Genomic DNA, 9,750 nt, shown 5'->3' on the forward strand with positions numbered 1-9,750 from the left:
AAGGATAGAATATAATTGGATACGACACCATAAGATAGAATATGATATTACATGGTGGGAAAGGACAGATACAGTAGTGAAGGATTGGTTGGCTTAAGATATATGATATCGAAATTTATGATAGGATAGTATAATAATAGGCTATTTTACGATATGACAGGACAGAATACTAGAGGAAAGAGCACTGTGCTCCAACGAGAAAAATTGCTTCAGGGGCCATCAGCCTTGGGAAAACACGTTAAGGGACTGAACGCTCTTGTTTTAATGTGCTATGACAGAAGCGGCAACAATGTTCACCAACAATTGAAGAATTCCTACTTGGAGATTTTCTCTTTTTTTTGTAGAAGCAACGGGAGCGTTGCAAAGAAGATTGTAAAAAATTAAAGTTGAACGCTCTAAGCAGAAGAAAATTGGCTGGCGGAGATTCTGATGGTTGTACGGCTGTACTTTAAACCGGAAAGTGTTTCCTCCCAACAGCATTCCTGCGAAGCATGGTCCTTTGCACTCAGTGTGTTAGGAATGCCTAGCAGACATGCGTGGGCAGGCATCGGTTTCGTGCGCGCCCCTTTGCCGAAGCAACTGGAGTCGGTGCACCTACGTTGGCAGAACAACGACTCTTTTCTCTCCAGTCGCTTGCCTATCCCTATAGATAACTGGAAGACGGAGACATATTCTTGTGCCAGACGATGCTAGGCCCCTATAGCGTATTCTTGCAACTGCGTTCCTGTAAAGCGTACTTCTTTGCATATATGCTATTAGGGTGGCAAAGCAAACTTGCGTGGGTAGGTATGTTCTCACGCGTGCGCCTTCGCTTGATAACGGCAGTCGACGAAATGCTATTAAGAGTCCGATGACTATATGCTCCGCAGTTGTTAGCGCATCCCGATAAATAACTGTAAGACGGTCACTCACCTTTCTGGTTGCCAGGTAATGCTCGGCGCCAGTAACGTATTCCTGCAACTAACTTGCTATAACGCGTGCTTTTTTGCAACGAAAACTTGCGTGGGCATGTGTTTTTTCACGCGTGCGCCTTCGCCTAGGCAACGGAAGTCGGTGAAATATTGTTGAGAGACCGAAGACTATATGCTTCGCAGTTTCTGCATATTCCGATCGGTATCGGGAGGACGAAGACAGCGCGCTTGTATATTGTCGGGCAGTAATTGACACCAATAGCGTATTCTTGACGTTACGTTCCTGTAAAGAGTGCTTTTCTGCATGCGATCTCCTTCCGAAGTGCAGCGAACATGCGCGGACAAGTATCTAGGTCGCAGACGCACCTTTCTCGCTGTGTGCTTAAATCTGTGCGTTTAGTTCTAGGACAGTGGATTACATGACGAAAGCAACGCATAAGAGAACTTATGCAAAACTGCTTTAAAAAACTCACAGGGTTTCTTACACGTTCGCCTAAGACGACTCGAAGGCGAAAGCCATATTTATCTTCTTTTTCCTCTCACTCGATGTATTGATACTCGCCGCCCCCTTCCGAAAGCTTTGTGCACCTCACCTGGTTTTGCACTGCCTCACTAATAAGCCCACCTTTGACCAAACGACGATGTCATGTGATGACGTCATCATGTGACGTCACGTTACGTGAAGTCATGACTTCATGAGGGCGTCTCAAATCTTGGCGAATTGTTATGTCCCGAGGACGTCATCACGTGATGGTGATTTTTTGCATCACTCGACGCCGCCGACGGGGAGTTTTTCGCGCTTGATGGGGCATCCAAGGCTTTCGCCTTAAAAGTTGTTGCATTCGTTCCATTACTGCTAGTCATGCAATTAATCAGCATAGTGACAGATGTTCACACGTTCAAACTGATGCAGTGCACGTCACGCTGTTTGTCGCCTCTGCGCCGAAAGTTTTCCTTGTCCGCAACCAACCTTTTTCTTTCTCTCTTTTAGACGACGTCGGGGGTCGCTGCCAGCTGACGTGCCCCTGCCGCTCATGGTGTGCACTGCGGAGAAGCCGCAGCAGCAAGGCAGTCGAAGGGTGGTCTCGAGAACCGGAGGTGCCAGCGATGCGTTGGACACCACGAGGAGGCGTGGTTCGACAGCGAGATACTGAGCGCCCTCATCGGTCCCTACGGCGCACTGCACGCATTGCAGGTGATAAAATGGTCTCTGTTACGTCATTTACTAGGAGAGTGTTCGTTAGCGCGATCTTGGATGCCGTATCACTCTGTGTTGGCACATTCCTTATGCAAAGCTGAGCAACGTGAGATAAGGAGTCAACAAGATGGCAGTTTGCAGCCTTTTTTTGACACTTGCAGGCATTTTATAAGAAAAAAAGGAGTCACAGGGTCCTTTATGCATTCTTCTAAGATTAAGATGACTCGAAGGAGAAAGCATCATTTTCTTCTCATTTGATTGCATTGATTTCCCCGCTCCCGAAAGCTTTCTGCACCTAGCGTCGTTTTGCACTGCCGGCGGGATCGGATGCTTCGCAAGCTTCCTGTATCTCACGTGCGTCCGGGATCGGCCTACTTTCGACCACGCGACGATGTCATGTGAGGACGTCTCGTTATGTGAGGTCACTATGACGGCATGATGACATCATAGTCGTCTTAACATATTTGCTCATATCTTTGCGCATACTATATTTACTCTTATGATCTCTCTGTCTTGGTGACACGTCCCATCTGTTATTGTGTTAAGATTTCGGATATAACTCCCGAACTCCTGTTCTTGAGGATTGAATATAACCTTAGTCGTGCATCGCGTTTGAATACACCTAAAGAACCTTACACTGCATTAAACACATTCAGTCATTTCCCTGGCTTACACAACAAGATTCCGCCACTACGCTACACATGTCCGAATAACTGTTTCCTCGCTCAGAACCTTCCTCGGCGTGGCTCGGCGGTGGTCTGGAACTGCTGAGTGGCCTGTGGCGTTCGCGCACCTTGCTTGGCTCGGACTGGTCGCCCACGCGCGCCGCCTCAGCCGGTGTCGGTGGCCGGTCGCTTCAAGCTTCAGCGGCAGGCCTGCTCCCTCGAGTCGACCGCGTCCAGTCGACGTGCTCGTCGGCCGCTGGCAGCGTGTTCAGCAGCCAACGCAGGGCTCCTTCCCGCAGGAGTTCTCCCTCTTCTCTTTTAGTTCGGGTGGGTTGAGACGTGCTCTGCATGCCTTTCCTGTCGTATCACTCGAGGTGTTATGGTCTACACTCCTTACGACTCAATGAGTTATTTTCTTCACCTATGAAAAGACTCAGGGGTTTTCTCATATACAGCAGCTGCCGTATGAATCGAGGAGTTGGGTTATAAACTTATAAAAAAAAGCTGATAGGATTTCTTATAACAGCTGTGTAGTCAGCTGAGCCATATCACTCAAGGAGTTATGTTATGCACCTATGAAAAACACAAAACGTTTTATCATACAACAGCTGAGTAGACAGCTGATCCTTATGGCTCAAGGAGTTATGGGCTTATGAAAAATCTAAAAGGTTTTCTCACGTAGCAGCTCAGTAGACAGCTGATCCTATAACTTGAGGAGTTGTTTTATACTCTTATAAAAATTGAAGGGTTTGCTGAAGGGTTTATAACAACAGCTATATAGTCAGTTGAGCCATATGACTTGAGGAGTTATGCACTTATGGAAAGCTGATGAATTTTCTCATATAACAGCAGCTGAGTAATCAACTGAGCCATATGACTCGAGGAGTTATGCTAGGGACTTATGAAAAAGCTGATAGATTTTCTCATATAAGAACAGCTGAGCTATGTGACTCAAGGAGTCATGTTATAAACTTATGAAAAAGCTGATGGGTTTTGCTATATAACAACAGCTTAGTAGTCGGCTGACCAAGACACAAGATGTTGTAAAACTCTGAGGGCTCTTTTCGTACAACAACAGCTGACATACTACTCTCCTGACACACTGGTGACATGTGTAATGCACCAACTGCTGCTCTTCAATCGTTGTTTCAAGCGTCCATTGACAAATTTACGCTGCATGGTCCAAATGCTATGCTTCTTGATGAGGCTCCCAGCTTAAATGTTTTGAGACAACTCAAGTGCGATGTGGATTTGAATCTGGTTTTGCGGCAGCACTGCCTCCGGTGAAGGTTTGTTGAAGGGCAGAGGAGCTTCACCTCATTAAAAACTGGCATTTCCATTAGCCACGTAGGCTTCCTACAGTACTAGCGGTCTGCTTTCATAATAAATGCGGGTTTCTTTCGACGTGGTTTCAGTGCTGTAGAAAACATTGCCTTGAAACGTTTTGTTGAAGAGCAGTGCAGCCTTAAAGCATTACAGTTAGTATTTCTAATTATTGGTGTGGTGTTGTGACTTGCATTTTGCTTATCAGTGTCTGGCTTCCTGCTGATGTTTGCACTGGCTACATTCGCTCTGTTTTCTACGCATTGCAAACTGCAAGTGATTATTCTCGTTGGTTAGCATTCCATTTTTTTAACCAACCGTTACTCTATGTGGTTCATCTGTCATTGCATACAGCTCGTGAGTGTTAAGTTAATATCTGCTTGCTTTCAAGCCATACAGCAGTTAGGTGCTTCTTTCCATGTAGGGTAGTAACCCACTTTTGCATCCATTTGACACCCTGCCATCCCTTTGCCATCAGGGTTAATATTTGTGCATACGCACAACGAAATTACATCAACATTTCTAACCATACATGTGCTGTCTTTTCTTTCGTGGCTAAAACAGGAGAGCTCTACTGCTGCGACGATGGTGGCGGGGTGACTAAGGCCACGCCGCACCAATCCTTGCAGGAGGAAGGAAAGAACAGCCAAGCTAATTCATGTGGCAAAACAACCTTCATGCCCGCACCTTTTACAAACGAGTCATCCGCATCACGTAGGAACACGAAACAAAAAAACAATATACATATATACATATATCACAGAGCAGCAACACACTGCCGAACAATGAAAAAAACACATCCGAAAGAGCGCCACATCCCTGGCGTGCTGTCACGTGGCAGTACAAAAACTATGCAAGCGCGGGAACAACGCGCGTCGCCGCCACTGCCGCCGCCAAGCCAAGCGACTAGCCAAGTCAAGCGACTAGCCAAGTCTTCTTCGAAGACGCGTTCTTGCCACGAGAGGGATTTCACTGCAACCAATCAACCAAGCCCAGTTAATCGTTCTACTACTACTAGTGTGTGATGCTCGGATCGTCGTCAGTGGCAAGCTCGGAACAGTGCGCGGAGTAGCTGCCGCAGTGGACTCGCGACCCGTTCGCGACATCCGGAGTCGCCGCATGCCACGGTCCGACCTCGACTGTGTGTCCTAACCCGTGACGCCGACTACTAACCGTCGGCGTGCAGTGGTCTGTGTTCTAATTTTCATCGTGTTTTGTTTGTGACGCCATATCAGACAAGAGACTGGATTTCGACTGTCGTAACGTCCCGATCGTTTGTGTTTTTTAACTTCCTTTCGTCTTTCGAGATAGTTCACATCCTCCTTACAGTATGTGTTTTTCTTTCTGGAGTGTGCTTGCACGTCTTCCTTCCTCGTATCCAGAGTGTGTGACCAGTTGTGACGTCCAGTTTTAACACGTGTATTGGTGTGTTTGAATAGTGACCTTCAGCACGTGGTGTCGTGTGACCTGATTTAAAAGTTTTTTTTCTTTTTCATTAAGATCAACAGGGTGTGTCAATGTGCTAGATTTGGGGGGGATCGTTACCTGCGCACTTTATTTCAAAATATTTTGTTTTCCGCTTCTTAGAATGAGACGGTTGTTGCGCTCCAGCCGAAATGCTACGATGCGGATTTTTGCGCGGCAAGCGATTCAGCGCGTCTGGCTTTGCCTGCTAGCTTTTCGTTTTACAATGCACATCGTAACTTTTTGAGCATGGGGTCACGTAATTCTAGGAACACAAGTAACAGTTGCACTTATTTTACGCCAGAGGAATAAGCACATCCCACCTTAGTTATTGATCAGTGATGTTTGTTTTTCATTCTCATAATTCATGATTTGTGCAGAGACGAGTACCTGAGCTTCAGCCATCAAATTTAAATCTTCATACTTCTGCATCGCGATAAAAACCTTGTGAGACGAGGTGTTTAGTGGGCTGATCAAATCGAGTGCTTAATCGCACTACGTAAAAGGAAAACACAGAAAAAAAAAACACAAGAGCAATTTGCAGGGTGTTATGCTAATGTCGTCTATGAGTTTTTCTGTGTTACGGAGGAGCAAGCTACAAATTCTAAAAGTGCTCCGCATTGATGATTTAGTACGAGGGGTAGTCTGTGGCTACAATTTTTGGCATGCTGAATCTGTAAAAAACTTTCGCTGTAGTATCGCCGATCTATCATCGCCAACACAACTGGTACTATGTTGCATCTCTTCTGGATTCAGATACATTGCATCGAATTTTCCCCGTTTGCTCAAAGTCTAACATGCATGAGTGTTGAAAAGCTCTGCAAAATGGTCCTTGGTCCACTATGTTTCACAATACCATTATTCAAGCTCTTCTTATTTCTTTTTGTGTGTGTTTATGTGTTTTAAGTTTGTTTCCCATTTCGTGGTTTAATTATTACCTTTTTTGTTCTTTCACCACTGTTCTCATATTGTGTTCACTTCAGTTGGTGCATTCTTACGTTATGATGTGTGTGTCTTTTTGAGTATTCTGGGATGCCCGAAGCAGCTCCTTTATAGAAGGTATGGGTTAACGGGTCACGAAAACTTTGTGCGCAAGTTTTCCTGCAGAATCACCAAGTTTCTTTCGGACTTTTTAAGCTGCCGATGACGTTGATACGACTATCGGTGTCGTTTCAGGTGAAGGAAATCTGCTAACATAAAGGTCACTTCTAGAAGATGCACATATGCCCTCTTACTTCAGGTGAAAAGGCCAATCACACAGATCGTGTATAAAGTGTACCACTACATCACATGCCCCAATTTGGCCATTGGGCTCACATGAACAACGCTTTCTCTATTCAGGTGAAAAGACCAATCGTGTAGTATGGCCCATTAGGCCAATGACGCGTAAAGTGCCCTGCTAAATGACATGACCGATTTCAGCTCTTTTCGCATGAACAATGTTTTCTGTATTTAGGTGAAAAGGCCAATAATGTGTAAACTGGCCCATTGCGCCAATTTTGCATAAAATGGCCAATGTGGCCAATCATGTGTAAAATGTTATGCTACATCACATGCTCCATTTTTGACTCTTGCGCTCAGATGAACAAGGCTTTCTCTATAAGCTTACAGGCGGTCATCTCTGCATGAAAGATGCAACGCGACCGCCCTGGAAAAGCGGGGTTGTAGGGACAGAGTGGCGGATATAGCAAAGAACTTCTGCAAACTAGAGTTGTCTTAGTGCCATAGACACTGTATCGAAAAATGTTACTGGGAGCTTATCTCTTGCTGGACCACTTGAGCATGAAGCTTTCCTCATGACCTGTCAAACGTTTTGAGATTTCATTAAATACAAAAACCTACCTCTTTAGAGATGAGGCGTGTCTGTGTGTCTTCTTTGCTATGCGCTTGCGTCAACATAATATGCGCACTCATTAGCATATCTCACAGAGCTGCGCAAGTGGCAGATATAAAAAAGGTGTCTCAGCTGCACTTATGAAGTATGGTATTTGTGCATTGCCTTTTTTGTTTTAGCAATGCTGCAATCTTGACAAGCATTTTGGACATGTGTTTATAATGGAAATACTCGGATATTGAGAATCCTAGCCAGTATGGAATTGTCTCTTTGCCAAAGGGTGATGTCAAAGTACTACCTTATTTTCATGCATAAAACTGGCGCCAAAAATAAGCAAACTTTAGTGATATGTTGAGACACAACTCTAACTTTGGCAAACTTTTCCTTTAAGAATGGTTTCTTGTACCAAAAAGAAATACTGTCACAAATCCATTCTCTTTTGTAAGTGGGCTTCATCTGATGAATGCATGGACAGTCTAGATTCTATATCTATTTGGCTTGCTAGAATTCTGCTAGAACGTGGTACGACTTAAATTGCGTATAACACTTGCGTGCACTTGTCACACATGACACAAAACTACATTATATCTCATTCCGCGGTGTACAAACAAGGTACAAGTTTAACTTAACTTTTGCTGATTTTCCTTAGCTAAAGCAAGACTTGGATTACTGGATTATTTTCTATATCACTCTGTCTGATTAACACATCACTGCACTCTTCCACAGCTATTTGCACATTCATCCCTCAAGTAAAAAAAGTTATTCATCTTTTAGAAACCAGTGGAGAGATATCACAAGAAATATATACGTAAAATATATTGGTGCTGAAGGACAAATCTGTGTCATAATGTGTCAGTGGTAGTGATTCTAACAATGTAAGACTTCCAGTAAAAAGCTTTTGCAGACTCTGAGTCTTTAGAAATAATTTTTTTATTGACAGTTTAGTACAGATGTAAAACAGAGTGTTGGTCAGACGCTGAACACTAACTTCTACAGGATGGCTGGTGCTTGTATGCTTCACTCAAAAAGTACCACATTCTTATGAGCGTCGGAATGCAGGAATTTTCAGGTGATATGTGCTGTACATTAAAGAACCTCAAGTGGCCAAATTGTCATAGGGTCAACCCACTTCACTGTCTTTGATAGCCGTGGCCTTATCACTGAAAGTTGATCTCGGGCAATCAGAATGAAGCCAAATATTCTGAAACCTATGGGGTCAATGTGTTTGCTAGAATCATCAATTTGTCTAGCACACCATCATAGGATGGCTGCACTGCGCTTTTTACTGCAGTTGCTGCTTCTTCCATCTCTTCTCTTCATGCATGCTTAGCTTATGTTGTAATTTTTCATCTTCTGCTTTATTTTGCACCTTTGGTTGCTGTTTGTCTTTTCTATGTTCTTTAGGTGCAACACAGTTCACTAAAGCTGAAGCAGATCCACTCACGGTTGATCTACGGATCAAAATTAAAAGCAAACGTCGGAGTTCAGTGTTCAAAATGGGTTAACTGTCTATCAAACGATTAATGTCGGCGTCCTGCTCCAGTCTCAATCTGAGAGCTCCTCTCGCTGTGGATAAAATGATTAAGATACATTGAAATTGAAATAGCGGTACCAGTATTATCGATACATTGCTTGCGATGTCAACTTAAAAAATAATTTCTCGTCTAAGTTTTTTGGATTACAAATTACCTTCTTAGGCAAAGGATATTCAAATAGAGCACGAAGTGGTTGCCTACCAATTTAAGCTCATTTGCTGATTGGGTAATTTGCCTATTGTGTTTAGAGACTTCTTGAATATATTGGCAGGGATGCGACAAAACTTAGCCATTCAATATTTCCGTACAACTGCTCAGAAGCTCACTTTTACCGTACCTGTGGGATAACTGCAGTGCTAGTTGTACTGTTGTACGAGATTCTTTAGTCATATTTACTGGATTTCTAGTAGCATTTACGTTTTAACACTGTTTCCTAAAACGTAAATTTGGACTAATTGGTCTTACCTGGCAGGTGAGCTGTACCGCATTGAACAACAAGAGAGTAAATGCAAACTCTGCTCCGCACGTTTTTTCTGCATTACTCCCCTGTCTCTTGCGCTACCTGTGGTTCCACTATTTGCTCATACTGTTCGCGCTTAAATCTTCGCACATTTTGCATGCACTGCCGCTTCATGTCGTGCATCTAGCCGCCACTTGGACCGAAGCAGTTCATTTTTGTTTACTAGCTGGAACATACCACCTCTGCTGTACTTTCAAAAGCACCTGCACATAAATGATTTCTCCGTGAGAAATGAGCTGAAGTTCACAAAACCTGCTTTGGGTACGAAAACAGACCCTAGTACCACTCGTTCATGCATAC

The sequence above is a fragment of the Rhipicephalus sanguineus genome, unplaced genomic scaffold (assembly GCF_013339695.2).
Source record: "Rhipicephalus sanguineus isolate Rsan-2018 unplaced genomic scaffold, BIME_Rsan_1.4 Seq550, whole genome shotgun sequence".
Taxonomy (NCBI): Eukaryota; Metazoa; Arthropoda; class Arachnida; order Ixodida; family Ixodidae; genus Rhipicephalus; species Rhipicephalus sanguineus.